The 15,522-nt window shown below is 45.1% G+C and overlaps 1 long non-coding RNA gene across 1 annotated transcript; it reads left to right on the top strand.

Moving 5' to 3' along the window:
• Nucleotides 1-358: 358 nt before the first annotated feature.
• On the top strand, nt 359-15,057 carry LOC146356609 (uncharacterized). The gene is made up of 3 exons (XR_014787463.1): nt 359-497; nt 12,007-12,298; nt 14,420-15,057. It is a non-coding gene; the product is annotated as an uncharacterized LOC146356609 (long non-coding RNA).
• Nucleotides 15,058-15,522: the final 465 nt, after the last annotated feature.

Genomic DNA, 15,522 nt, shown 5'->3' with positions numbered 1-15,522 from the left:
CCCCCATAGGGAGCCGCCATTCCCGTTCCTTATTTGGTCGCTGTAGTCTACGTAAATGTTTACGTAGACTACGGCGAAAATAAGGGCAACGCTATTTGCATTGCTTTTATTTTCGCCGTAGTCTACGTAAACATTTACATAGACTACAGCAACTAAATAAGGAACGCGAATGGCGGCTCCCTATGGGGGCCGCCATTCGCGTACGCGCTTTTTTTTTTTTTTAAAGTCACCCGTGATAGACTACGTGACGATTCACGTAGCCTATCACGGCTGACTTTGCAGATCTAGCCGTGATAGGCTACGTGAATCGTCACGTAGCCTATCAGGGGGCGTTTTGTTTTTTTTTACTTCCGCGTTCGCAGCCGGGCGAGGCGAGGCGCCTCCTCCCCGGCCTGAATTTCGGCCGGGCGAGGCAGGAAGCATCCCCCCCCAGGCCTGAACTTCGCGGGGGGAGCAGCGAAGCGCTCTCCTCCACCGCGAACAAGCTGCGAGAAAAGGTAAGTGACTTTCGTCCACCCCTATCCTAGAGTCATAAAGGAACTGGCAGAAGAACTCTCAGAACTGCTGTCTATTCTCTTTGAGAAAACATGGAGGACGGGGGAAGGGCCAGATGACTGGAGGAGGGCTAACGTTGTCCCTATCTTCAAAAAGGGTAAAAAGGAGGAACCTGGGAACTAAAGACCAGTCAGTCTGACATCAATCCCTGGGAAAATTCTGGAGCAGATCATAAAGCAATCCATCTGGAAGCACCTTGACAACAATGCCGTGATTACTCGAAGCCAACATGGATTTGTCAAAAACAAGTCCTGCCAGACAAATCTGATCTCATTTTTTGATCAAGTCACCTCCCTTGTAGACCGTGGGAATGCTGTAGACATCATATACCTCGACTTCAGCAAAGCTTGCGACAAAGTGCCCCATGATCTCCTGATGAGCAAACTAGCTCAAATTGGGCTAGATGAAACAACGATCTGGTGGATCCACAGTTGGCTACAGAATCGGACTCAAAGAGTGCTTATCAATGGGACCTTCTGAAACTGGGGAGAGGTAACGAGTGGGGTACCGCAGGGCTCAGTCCTGGGCCCAGTGCTCTTCAACATTTTTATGAATGACTTGGAGGAGGAGGGGCAGGGAATGCTGATCAAATTTGCAGATGACACAAAATTGGGCGGGATAGCTAATACTTTGGAAGACAGAAACAAAATGCAAAGTGATCTTGATAGACTGGAGCGCTGGGCAGAAAACAACAGAATGACATTTAATAGGGACAAATGCCAAGTTCTGCACCTAGGAAAAAGAAAGCAAATGCACAGTTACAAGATGGGGGATACGTGGCTCAACCACACTACAAGCGAGAAGGATCTTGGAATTGTTGTCGATCACAAGCTGAATATGAGCCAACCATGTGATGTGGCTGCAAAAAAGGAAAATGCAATTTTGGGCTGCATTAATAGAAGCATAGCTTCCACATCTCGGGAAGTACTAGTTCCCCTCTACTCAGCACTGGTTAGGCCTCATCTAGAGTACTGTGTCCAGTTCTGGGCACCACACTTTAAGAAGGATGCAGACAAACTGGAGAGGGTTCAGAGGAGGGCAACAAAGATGATCAGGGGACTGGAAACAAAGCCCTATGAAGAGAGACTGAAAGAATTGGGCATGTTTAGCCTTGAGAAGAGAAGACTGAGGGGAGATATGATAGCACTCTTCAAGGACTTGAAAGGTTGTCACAGAGAAGAAGGCCAGGATCTCTTCTTGATCATCCCAGAGTGCAGGACATGGAATAATGGGCTCAAGTTACAGGAAGCCAGATTCCGGCTGAACATCAGGAAAAACTTCCTGACTGTAAGAGCAATACGACAATCGAACCAATCACTTGGGGAGGTGGTGGGCTCTCCCACACTGGAGGCCTTCAAGACGAGGCTGGACAGCCATTTGTCAGGGATGCTCTGACTTGTATTCCTGCATTGAGCAGGGGGTTGGACTCGATGGCCTTGTAGGCCCCTTCCAACCCTACTATTCTATGATTCTATGACCAAGAGGCCTCAGAATGATGTTAGATGTTTTCATGTGTTTGAATTTATGCATGCATGCATGAGTTCTTGTATTCAGTACTGCTATGCTAATACTTTGTGGTGAAAGACAAAAAGACAAAATCTTGTCTGAGAGAGTGTATCTTAAGAACTAGAATTCTGTATTACATATATCAGAGTGAAGTATTGAACTGGCTCTAGATGGTATCTGATTGTAAACACAGTAGACAGGTGATCAGTGGTTACAAAGTACTGACAATATAGTTTGACTTTGAGAGAATCTCTGAACCAGGGCATATGCCACACTGAGATTAGTTTTTATGTAGGTTTCTATCTGAAATTAGTCTATTCTTGATCTGGGATTGTTTATCAATAGGCAGGCTCTTTGTTTCGATCCAAATGCACCATCATATAGATATATCTTGGTCTCACAGGATATGCTTTCCTTGTTAGAACTTTTCTACAATTCATGGCTCTTGCTTGGATTGACTGATTGATTGATTACATTTCTATGCTGCCCCATAGCTGAAGCTCTCTGGGTGGATCACAAAAATTAAAACCTCAAGGTACATCATTAAACAATTCAAAATATAAACACGTAAAAATACAATATAAAGGAACAACCAGAATAAAACCTAGTAGCAAATTTAAAATACAGATTTAAAACAGTAATGCTAGAGGACTAGAGGGCTAAAATGCTGGGAAATAAAAAAGGTCTTCACCAGGCACCGAAGAGAGTACAACATGGGTGCCAGATGAACTGCTCTAGGGAGCTTATTCCATATCCATGGTGCCACAGCAGAAAAGGCCCTCTTGTAGCCAGTAAGCAAGAGTTTTTAAGCAATTGGGCATACTTAGTCCCCATGGATTTTGTTCTAAGCTTTCATTCTCAAGAGCATACTCTATATCACTTTGAGATTAGGGATGTACGAAAGGCACTTACCTTTCGCAGATTATGTTTATGGTTGGGGGGGAGGCGTTCCGTCCCTCCTCCCCCGGAATCATGGCCGGCCGGCTGTGCTCCGCAGGGATTCTGCGGAGCCACTGGCCGGCTCCGCCAGCAGCCGGACATCCAGCTGCTGGCTAGCAGGGATGCAAATGGCGGCGGCCGTAGCTGACGCCATTTGCGTCCCTGCAGTCAGCCGTGATAGGCTACGTAAATGCTTACATAGCCTATCACAGCTGACTTAAAAAACAACAACAACAATGCGCGTACGCAAATGGCAGCAGCCATGGCCGCCGCCATTTGCGTTCCTTATTTTGGCACATCTTAGTCTACGTAAACATTTACGTAGACTAAGACGGCGAAAATAAGGGGAATGCAAATAGTGTAGATGCTACGCTATTTGCATTCCCCTTATTTTCGCCGTCTTAGTCTACGTAAATGTTTACGTAGACTAAGACGTGCCAAAATAAGGAATGCAAATGGCGGCACCCATGGCCGCCGCCATTTGCGTATGCGCGTGTGTGTGTGTTTTTTAAAAAAGTCAGCCGTGATAGGCTACGTAAAGATTTACATAGACTATCACGTTTTTTTAAAAAAACCTAGCCATGATAGGCTACGTAAACCTTTACGTAGCCTATCATGTTTTTTGTTTTGTTTTTAAACTGGAAATGGCAGCGGCCGCCACCGCCGCCGCCAGGAAGATCCACCTAAGGTAATTCTCGTCCCGGGGGGGAGGGGGGGCAGGCCATTCTGCCACTGATTTCGGGGGGCCGAACGCGCTGACATTCGGCCTCCCCGAGACCGTGGCAGAATTTTCGTACATCCCTATTTGAGATATGTCTCACACATGCCAACTGGGACCCAGGCTGAACTAGGATTAACATCAGGCACTTGTTTTCCAAAATTTGCCTTTTTTCAATCTAGAAGAAGAGAAAAAATCTTTGCAGGCAGTCATTCTAGTTATATGTTTCATTGTATGTTTCTATTCACTTACAACATTTTTGCAAGTTGTTAATAACTTTTTTGTTATATTGTGATAAGTTTTTTTAAAAAACTGATTACATTATGATATTACTTTTTTATAGCTTCACTTACACAAATGCATCCAGGAGAATTTTTCCTTGTTCTTTCTTTAACTATGCACCAGGGTCCTTTGTTTCTGCTTTTGAAAACATGTTTTTCTAAGTGTTCCTGTCTTAGATTTCAAAGTTCATTCTTCTGTCTTCTTATTCAGTCGGTATATATTGTAGCCTTTGTTCAGGTTTTTATTGGAGTTCTCCTGGTCTGGTACCAGTGTTGTGAACAAGCCTGTTGTTCTAAACAAGTCTCTTCTCTTTAACAGTAAACAGTATTTTTCACAGAAGTCACATGCACGCATCTTTAAGTATCAATCCTTTTACTTCCTCATGTCAAAATAGAGCTAACTACTGTTTAATTCCCTCATTGTTTCATCTCTGAGGCAGATGTTGATAATGTCAGTGAGCTGCTCCATTTCTCCATTGCTCTGCAAATCCAGTCTCCGCCAGGCTTTCAGATCCAAATCCAAGGCACAGAATACAGCTTCCACTGAATGCTGTCTGTGGTATTTTTTTTTTTTTTTGGTGTTCCATTTCTTTCAGGCTGATGATCAGCTGCACTCAGATAATATGAGGTATTATTCAGTTACAAAGTTGCTTGCGTAACAGTGATGTAGCGGGAAGGCTGCATTCCTATAACTCTGTTATTCATATAGTGACAATCTCCCAATGCTGCATAACACATTGTTTCTTGATAGATTTTTTTTCTGGATTTCTGGTCCATTCAAATGAATTTTAAAGTTCACATTTGCATCTACTCATCCTTTTAAGTTCTTCACTGAACTCTGTTTTTAGGATTCTCATAAAGCTGAGTTAATTTTTAAACTTATTAGGAGATCGTTACCTTGTCGTGGTGCTGGAGCTTGAGCACCTCAATGACGTCATGAGCTAAACCGTGAAGGGACACCCAAGACGGGAAGGTCATGGTGGAGAGGTCAGACTAAATACGATCCCTGGGGAAGGAAATGGCAACCCACCCCAGTATTCTTGCCATGAAAACTAAATGGATCAGTACAACCAGAGATATGTCGGTACACCATCGGAAGATGGGACTCCCAGGTCGGAAGATGGTCAAAATGCTACTGGGGAGGAACAGAGAATAAGTTCAACTAACCCCAGATGTGATGACACTTTTAGCTGAAAGCCGAAAGAATGGCTAGCAGCCGATGGTGCTGGTGGTGAACGACGAATCCAATGTTCTAAAGATCAACACACCATTACCTGGAATGTAAGATCTATGAGCCAGGGCAAATTGGATGTGGTTATTGGGGAGATGTCAAGATTAAAGATAGACATTTTGGGTGTCAGTGAACTGAAATGGACTGGAATGGGCCACTTCACATCAAATGACCACCAGATCTACTACTGTGGACAAGAGGACCACAGATGAAATGGAGTAGCCTTCATCATTAATAATAAAGTGGCTAAAGCAGTGCTTGCATACAATCCAAAAAATGACAGAATGATCTCAATTGGAATTCAGGGTAAGCCATTTAACATCACAGTGATCCAAATATACGCCCCAACCACAGATGCTGAAGAAGCAGAAGTAGATCAGTTCTATGAGGATCTGCAGCACCTACTGGATAGTACGCCAAACAAAGATGTGATTTTCATTACAGGAGACTGGAATGCTAAGGTGGGTAGTCAAAAGACACCTGGAATTACAGGCAAGCATGGTCTGGGAGAACAAAATGAAGCAGGACATAGGCTGATAGAATTTTGCCAAGACAACTCACTGTGCATAACAAACACTTTCTTCCACCAGCCTAAGAGATGACTTTATACATGGACTTCACCAGACGTCGACACCAAAATCAGATTGACTACATCCTTTGTAGCCAAAGGTGGCGGACATCTAAGCAGTTGGTAAAAACAAGACCTGGAGCTGATTGTAGTTCAGATCACCAACTTCTTACTGCAAATTTAAAATCAGACTAAAGAGAATAGGGAAGACCCACAGATCAATTAGATATGAGCTCATGAATATTCCTAAGGATTATGCAGTGGAGGTGAAGAATAGATTTAAGGGACTAGATTTAGTATATAGGGTCCCGGAAGAACTATGGACAGAAGTTTGCAACATTGTTCAGGAGGCGGCAACAAAAAACGTCCCAAAAAAAAGGAAAATGAAGAAGGCAAGATGGCTGTCTGCTGAGACACTGGAAGCAGCCCAAGAAAGAAGGAAAGCAAAAGGCAACAGTGATAGGGGGAGATATGCCCAATTAAATGCAAAATTCCAGAGGTTAGCCAGAAGAGATCAGGAATTATTTTTAAACAAGCAATGTGCAGAAGCGGAAGAAGAGAATAGAATAGGAAGGACAAGAGACCTCTTCCAGAAAGTTAGAAACATCGGAGGTAAATTCCAGGCAAAAATGGGTATGATCAAAAACAAAGATGGCAAGGACCTAACAGAAGCAGAAGAGATCAAGAAAAGGTGGCAAGAATATACAGAAGATCTGTATAGGAAGGATAATAATATTGGGGATAGATTTGACGGTGTGGTTAGTGAGCTAGAGCCAGACATCCTGAAGAGTGAAGTTGAATGGGCCTTAAGAAGCATTGCTAATAACAAGGCATCAGGAGATGACGGTATCCCAGCTGAACTGTTTAAAATCTTGCAAGATGATGCTGTCAAGGTGATGCATGCCATATGCCAGCAAATTTGGAAAACACAAGAATGGCCAACAGATTGGAAAAGATCAACTTATATTCCCATACCAAAAAAGGGAAGCACCAAAGAATGTTCAAACTATCGAACGGTGGCACTTATTTCACATGCCAGTAAGGTAATGCTCAAGATCTTGCAAGGTAGACTCCAGCAATTCATGGAATGAGAATTGCCAGATGTGCAAGCTGGGTTTCGAAAAGGCAGAGGAACTAGAGACCAAATTGCCAATATCCTCTGGATAATGGAGAAAGCCAGGGAGTTTCAGAAAAACATCTATTTCTGTTTTATTGACTATTCAAAAGCCTTTGACTGTGTGGATCATCACAAATTGTGGCAAGTTCTTGGTGGTATGGGGATACCAAGTCATCTTGTCTGCCTCCTGAGGAATCTGTATAATGACCAAGTAGCAACGGTAAGAACAGACCACGGAACAACGGAGTGGTTTAAGATTGGGAAAGGAGTACGACAGGGTTGTATACTCTCAGCCTACCTATTCAACCTGTACGCAGAACACATCATGCAACGTGCTGGGCTTGATGAAGCCAAGGCTGGAGTTAAAATCGCTGGAAGAAACATTAACAATCTCAGATATGCAGATGATACCACTTTGATGGCTGAAAGTGAGGAGGAGCTGAGGAACCTCATGATGAAGGTGAAAGAAGAAAGTGCAAAAGCTGGGTTGCAGTTAAACCTAAAAAAAACCAAGATTATGGCAACCAGCTTGATTGATAACTGGCAAATAGAGGGAGAAAACGTGGAGGCAGTGACAGACTTTGTCTTTCTAGGTGCAAAGATTACTGCAGATGCTGACTGCAGCCAGGAAATCAGAAGATGTTTACTTCTTGGGAGGAGAGCAATGACAAATTTTGATAAAATAGCGAAGAGCAGAGACATCACACTGACAACAAAGGTCTGCATAGTGAAAGCAATGGTATTCCCCGTAGTAACCTATGGCTGCGAGAGCTGGACCATAAGGAAAGCTCAGCGAAGGAAAATAGATGCTTTTGAACTGTGGTGCTGGAGGAAAATTCTGAGAGTGCCTTGGACTGCCAGAAGATCCAACCAGTCCATACTCCAGGAAATAAAGCCAGACTGCTCACTTGAGGGAAGGATATGAAAGGCAAAACTGAAGTACTTTGGCCACATCATGAGAAGACAGGACACCCTGGAGAAGATGCTGATGCTAGGGAAAGTGGAAGGCAAAAGTAAGAGGGGCCGACCAAGGGCAAGATGGATGGATGGTATTCTGGAGGTGACGGACTCGACCTTGGGGGAGCTGGGGGTGGCAACGGCCGACAGGAAGCTCTGGCGTGGGCTGGTCCATGAAGACACGAAGAGTCGGAAGCGACTGACCAAATAAACAACAAACTAATCTTCAATCAGAACTTATATTTCTGTGGCATTCCTTTACAAGATCTTACAGTCCAGGCAGGCACATACGGAAGGAGGCGATCCTTCAGGCAACCTGACCCAAAACCGTTAAGGGCTCTGAATGTTAACACCAGCACTTTGAATCAGGCCTGGAAATGGACTAGCAGCTGGTGCAGCTGGAAAAGTACTGGTTTAATATGAGCTTGTTGGCCTGTCCCTGTTCACAACCTTGCTGCCCTATTTTGGACTAGCAGAAGTTTCCAGACCATTTTCAAAGGCAGCCCCACATATAATGCATTGCAATAATCCAGACGAGAAGTTATCAGTGCATGGATAACTGTAGCTAGGCTCTCTCTGTCCAGATAAGGGCACGATACTGTCCAGATATAGGTGATACAGACTTCTAGTTCTTAGGAAACACTCTCAGACATGATTTTGTCTTTTTTATCTTTTACTCCAAAGTATTAGCATAGCAGTATTAAATCCAAGAGCTTATGCATATGTCTATTCAAACACATGAAAACATCTGATATCATTCTTAAACAAGGCTTCCAATCAGAGTCACGTACATTTACTAGTTCTCAATGATGATCAATATCATGCTTAGCAGGCTGATTCAACAGGCAAAATGTTGGGGAAAGCTGATCCCAGAGAACAGCTTCCACTCTTGCGTGTTCTGAGTCTCCTTTATATACTTTTTGGATGCTAAAATATATATCTAACCTCTTTTTACTACAGCTTATGTTTCCTGTCCAAGAATTCCAAGGATAACCTTTCTACTCTAAATCTTCGTATGCCTAAATAAGAGTTTTGAAGGTGGAAGTTTCTTATCTAGAATAATGTGCATACCAGCAGACTTATCCAAAATCTTTACTTTCCTTGACATGTTAGAGCTATGTTCTTGAAACAAACCTATTCACTTCCTATCATCCTGTCTTGTGGGCTTGTTTTTCTTACATATTTATTTATTTATTTATTTATTTATTTCATTTCTATACCACCCAATAGCCGAAGCTCTCTGGGCGGTTCACAAAAACTAAAACCAAACAACACACAATAAAACAATTTAAAATATATAGAACATTAAAACCACAATATAACAATACAACCACAATATTTATGGTCTCCAGTGAGGCCTCTTGGTCACTTATCTGACGGCCCATCTGACCTAATGATTTCATGAGACTCTACTAAGTGAAAGTCATAAACCTCAATCTAACATGGACACCTCTTTATCTGGATTCCTTTCTAAGCAATAAAAGGATCTATTTCTCATTGCCTGGTACATCTGGCAAACCTCAGAGCTAAAAGGTTTTTATTCCTCTTGGGCCAGAAGCCCAAACTGGGTGATATTAGGCATTGGGATCCCATTTTTAATTCCAGAATTCTCCTGGAGGCATTTGATTATAGAATTTCCTAATCGAGCAGCAGGGGCGAGATCATGCAAATGTGAAAGATTTGCTTGATTTGCCACACATAAACAGATTTCACACCCACACACCCAAAATGAAGAAACCATCAGCCGTTAAGTTAGAATTGTGTTTCTGGTAGGCATGGTGGAGAATCCCGCCATGGATCTTGGTGAGGCCGAATGCCAGCGCATTCGGCCCCCCGATATCCGTGGCAGAACGGAGCCCCCCGCCCCGCCACCCCACGAAAGCCCTGTGAAATGGAGCCTTCCTGGCTGCGGCTCTGGCTGCGGCTTCGGCTCCGGTGGCGGCGGCTCCGGCTGCTGCTGGGCTGCTGCAGTCGTAAATGGCGGCCATCATAGCGGCCACCATTTGCATCCCCACACCTTCCCTGTGATAGGCTACATATATATATTTACATAGCCTATCACGGCTAAAGCAGGGATGCAAATGGCGTCCCCTACGCCATTTGCGTCCCTGCTTTAGCCTTGATAGGCTACGTAAATATTTACGTAGCCTATCACAGGCTACCATAGGGACACAAATGGCATCCCCTACTCAGGACGCCATTTGCATCTGCACCAGTCCGGCAGTGGCTGGAGGCCCTGCTGCAGGTTGGCCCGGCTGGCGGCTCTGCAGCCTGGCCACAGAGCAGAGCCAGCCAGGCAGGACTCTAGGGGGGATCGCCTCCACCCCCATCAAGGATTCCGGGGGGAGGAACGGATCGCTTCCCCACACCTGTGGCACCCGGAGAACAAGGTAAGCGGGGTTTCATACACCCCTAGTTTCTGGCTTTGGCTTGGGATCAGCACTGACCTGTGGAAAATGCTAGAAACATAATGTAGATATATACATTGCCTCAGAGTAGAGATGGCGGAAAATTCTGCCACGGATTTCAGTGAGGCCGGATGCACTGGCATTCAGCCCCCTGAAATCCGTGGCAGAACGGCCTGCCACCCCCCTCCCCTCACCCCTGCAGATTCCCCCGGGACGAGGCTTACCTGGGGCCGATATTCCCGACGGCAGCGGCTCCGGTGGCAGCTCCGGAGGCGGCTGCTCATTTGACTGGCTGCCGCGGCCACCATTTGCATCTGGGTCTTTGCCATGATAGGCTACGTAAGTATTTACATAGCCTATCATGGCAAGCCAAGCCAAAAAAAAAAAAAATCGCATACGCAAATGGCGGCGGCTACGGTGGCCGCCATTTGCGTTCCCAATTTTTCGCCATTTTAGTCTACTTAAATATTTACGTAAGCTATTATGGCAAAAAAAAAGGGGGGAACGTAAATAGCGTAGTGGGTGCTATTTACTTCTTCTTTTTTTTCCGCCGTTTTAGCCTACGTAAATATTTACCTAAGCTGTTACGGCGGGAAAAAAAGGAACGCAAATAGCGCCCACTACGCTATTTGTGTTCCCCCATTTTTTCACTGTAATAGCCTCCGTAAATACTTACATAGCCTATCACAGCTGCCTGGCTGGACGCAAATGGCGGCTGCTACGGCGGCCGCCATTTGCGTCCTCAGCAGGAACTCCGGCTGTGGACGGGCCTGGCCGGCTGCGGAGTGGAGCCGACCAGGCAGGATTCCAGGGGGAAGGACCGGATCGCCTCCCCCCACCATCGAGGATTCTGGGGGGAGGGGCGGAGGGGCAGAGCACCTCTCCCCACCGTGAACACAGTCCGCGAAAGGTAAGTGACTTTCGTACATCCCTACCTGAGAGGCAACAGCTGATGCAACAACCGAATGAGTTAGTTTCCCTGAAGACCAGCAAATGGACCCAGCTCCACACAGGTGGGAATCACCCTTGTGGTGATACGCTGCAGCCTCCAAGCAAGCGCACACAGCTGTCAGCACGGAACACATTGTGTCTGCCCACCTGAGTGAAGCCACGCCCACTGACAGCCCTAGGCACAGCCCCTGCCTTGGTGTGTGGCTGTAGCCCCCTGAGGGTCTGAGGGGGGCTGCCCCACAGCAGAGGGGGCTCAGCCCTCGACCTCCTAATATGTTGGATGGAGTTCAAAGCTATGCGCTAGTTGGTGAAGTTTCCCCCGAGTGGCTGAACAAGTCACTGCAGGTAATCATGTGGTTAACATGCATGGTTAAGATGTGCTAGCTGCAGTGCTAACTCATCATGGCAGTTTTGGCTGAATTCTATTTCTAATAATTCAGATGGCCAGCATTTTGTGTCAAGATGGCAGACCAAATTTTCACTATGCCAAAAACCATGCCAGATATGGGTAGAACAAGTCCTGAACATTTCATAACAACTGGATATATGGTTTTCTAGCCCATCGAGGACATACAAACAAACCTTTGTCTGTCTGTCTGTCTGTCTGTCTGTCTGTCTGTTTGTCTATCTATCTATACACACACACACACACACACACTGTGTGTGTATGTATGTGTATGCATGTATGTATGTGTATGTTTGTGTGTGTGTATGATATATATAATCAGAATTTGATATGACAATGTGACACATTTACACCTTCTTTTCCCCCCAGGAAGGGACCCACAGATTACTGGAAGATACTGTACGTCTTCTTTGCCATTCAGGATATCAACCGGAGCCCCAGCCTGTTACCCAACATCACCCTGGGCTACACCATCTATGACAACTATCGCAATGCCAGAGTGACTGCAGATGTCTTTGTAGACCTGCTCTCTCCTGGGCAGGCAAATGTTCCCAACTATGGCTGTGGAAGGGGGAAGCACCCACTGGCTGTCCTTGAAGGGGCTGACTCTGAAAACTCCATCCAGATGTCAACAATGCTGGGCATCTACAAAATCCCACAGGTGTGGTGAGGTGGCATTTGCAGGCTGAGTCTCATTCCGCTTGCTGTCCTCTCCTGAGAAATCACAATGTGCTCCAGAGAACTCCAATGAGAACTCCGCTTCCCTATGAAAATTGGTGATCTGGATCCACAATGGGGTATAAAGGGTTTAAGCCCTGCATCACTCATGCCAGGATCCCACAGTGGGCCCATGCTGTCAATTTGTGAACGAAAAATCCTGCACAAGGGCAAATCCTTGTGTAACGTTTTGTCTTCATTCGTACGCATATAGCCGAGAAAGGAAAGGGGGCACTCAGGGACACCAGAAAGCGGGGTTGGTAATATATGTTAGAAGACAGGATACCCTGGAGAAGATGCTGATGCTAGGGAAAGTGGAAGGCCAAAGGAAGAGGGGCCGACCAAGGGCAAGATGGATGGATGATATTCTGCAGGTGACGGGCTCGAACTTGGGGGAGCTGGGGGTGGCGAGGGCCGACAGGAAGCTCTGGTGTGGGCTGGTCCATGAAGTCATGTAGAGTCGGAAACGAATGAACGAGAAAAGAACAACACTTTATGTTAGGCCACCCGTAAGAACTAGGGATGTAATAATTGTGTAGCTTCCGTGCCGCTTGACTTCCGCAGTTTGCGGCCAGTGCTCCGTACCGTTGTTCGCAAGCCCCCGGAATTCTCCTCTTTTTTTTTCCGCTTCAAGAATTACGAAGATAAATCCATACTGACAGCCGTAAGTCTGCATAATTTCCATAACAAAGGCTGTTTTTCATAGATATGTCCGTATTTTTTCCCCTGCCCTGGGACGTGCAGTAATTACTTTCAGCCAAAACACTTCCTCCTCCTCGGGGCTTCCCAAAACAAGGCTGCCCTAGGTGTGCCTGAGCGATGCACTCTTGGTTTAAAGCAACAATGTTTGAAAGAAAGAAAGAAAGAAAGAAAGAAAGAAAGAAAGAAAGAAAGAACCTTTTAAAATGACCATGCCAGTCTGGAGCCCTGCACGAGTATTATTCCCCCTGCTAGGCTTTCCATTTCCACATCCAGCCTTGTTGGTGATGTTGGGAGGCTAAAATGGAGAGGAGAACCAACTCCATGCATGTCTACTCAGAAGTAAGTCTTATTGAGTTCAATGCGACTTACTCCTACACATGTCAGCACCCCACTTGCCCCCAGCTCAGCTTTGTATTTCCACATCCAGCTCATTAGCAAACCTGTTAGTTATCTCACGGGGTGACTTTGGGCTGGACTCTAACCACTACACCATACTTCTGTTATGAAACCCATGAAGAAAAAGAGGCAGTTTAATGGAAAGTTCTTTCTGAAGCAGTCACACTTGTACAAATGCAGCATGAAGGGAAAGATCAGCAATCTTCTCTTTGTTTGAATAAAAAGCACACTCTGCATATGCTCAGGGAATGGACGAAATGAGGAATAAACATACCAGGGAATATGAAGAACTATATTCTTCTAGCGTGTTTGTGTGTGTGTGTGTGTGTGTGTGTGTGTGGAATCTCCCTCCATCCAGCTGTTCCCTGGGGGAAAAAAAAAAACCATTTACCCAAGGGTCTTCTGAGATAACTAACAGGAGGTTTGATAATGAGCTGAATGTGGGAATACAAAGCTGAGCTGGGGGCAAATGGGGTGCTGACATGTGTAGGAGTAAGTTGCATTGAACTCAGTAAGACTTACTTCTGAGTAGGCATGCACAGAGTTGGTTCTCCTCTCCATTTTTGCCTCACAACGCCACCAACAAGGCTGGATGTGGAAAAGGGAAGCCTAGCAGGGGGAATAATACCTCGTGCAGGGCTCCAGACCAGCATGTCATTTTAAAAGGTCTTTCTTTCTTTCTTTCTTTCTTTCTTTCTTTCTTTCTTTCTTTCTTTCAAACAGCGTTGCTTTAAACCAAGAGTGCATCGCTCAGACACATCTGGGGCAGCCTTGTTTTGGGAAGCCCCAAGGAGGAGGAAGTGTTTTGGCTGGAAGTAAATGGGAGGGAGGATTTCAATTGAAAAAGAACACCCACAAACAAGGCGGTGAGCACAATTCATTAAAAAAACACACAAAACTTATGTATTTATTGTCAAAATATACTACATTTAGTTTTTATTTACAAAAAAATCACGACTCTTTGCAGGTGACAAAAAAAGTGCCGCATGACTGCTAGCTCCGCAGGACCTCGTGGTGCCGTTCTGCAGAGGATTCCGTGGCACAGACTGAAGGGAATTCGATCCCATTTCAGTCCGTGGCAGAATTCTCTGACATCTCCAGTAAGAACCAAGGATGCCCCTACTGCTGGGAAAGTTGGATGAGCTGCTGGGACCTTGCTTCCATTACGGAGATTCAGGAGATGCTCCATAGTTTAAGCCCTTTAGGGCATCTTCATTTTTCAGTGTTCTGTAATTGTGAAGCCTGAACATTTTATCCATCATAAAATGAAGACTTATTGTTCCACTGGAATGAGGTTTCACACAGACAATTACAAGTTAAAGGGCATAATCTCACCAGATGAAGATCTGAAACTTGGTTCTGAAACAAAATAAACCACCAGTCTCTCCCTTTCTTTTCCAGGTCACGTATGCTTTTGTTTCTCAGGTTCTGAGTGATAAAATTCAGTTCCCTTTTTTCTACCGCATGGTCCCCAAAGAAGGAAGCCAGTACCCGGGGATTGTCAAAATCCTGCTCCATTTCAGATGGACGATGACTGGTCTCTTTGCTGTCGACACCGACAATGGAAATAGGTTTATAAAGACCTTGGCACCGGAGCTCATCAGGAATGGTGTTTGTGTGGTTTTTTCAGATAGCCTGTCAGAACTGAAAACAAACTCTGTCCAAATCCCTCATAGTTCACTCCAAAAGTGGCAACAAGTCAACGTCTTTGTTTATTGTGCAGAGACTAGTTCCTTTTTGAGTGGAATATACCGTGTGCAACATAAAGTTGAAACCTTGATGAACCCCAGTGTGGGGAAAGTCTGGATCACAACAGCTATGTGGGACTTCACCTTGGAGTTAACATTTAATAATCTCTCTTTCCAACGTATCTATGGTTTTTTTTCCTTCTTTCTCCAGAGAAAGAAACAGGCAGAAATTGGGAGTTTTGTACCCTTTTACAATGCTATCAAAAAATTTGTGGAGAAAACATTTAGTTGTTCCTATTCAAAGTATCATTTGTCTCTGAAAGGCTGGAAAAGATGCACAGAAATGGAGAAACTGGAGGCCCTGCCCCAAACGGTCATTGAT

Source organism: Heloderma suspectum, chromosome 2, assembly GCF_057233095.1.
Source record: "Heloderma suspectum isolate Gila_16-S chromosome 2, 16-S_ref, whole genome shotgun sequence".
Taxonomy (NCBI): domain Eukaryota; kingdom Metazoa; phylum Chordata; class Lepidosauria; order Squamata; family Helodermatidae; genus Heloderma; species Heloderma suspectum.
Note: the sequence above shows the minus strand (reverse complement) of the source record. Positions and strands in the feature narration are given on the sequence as shown.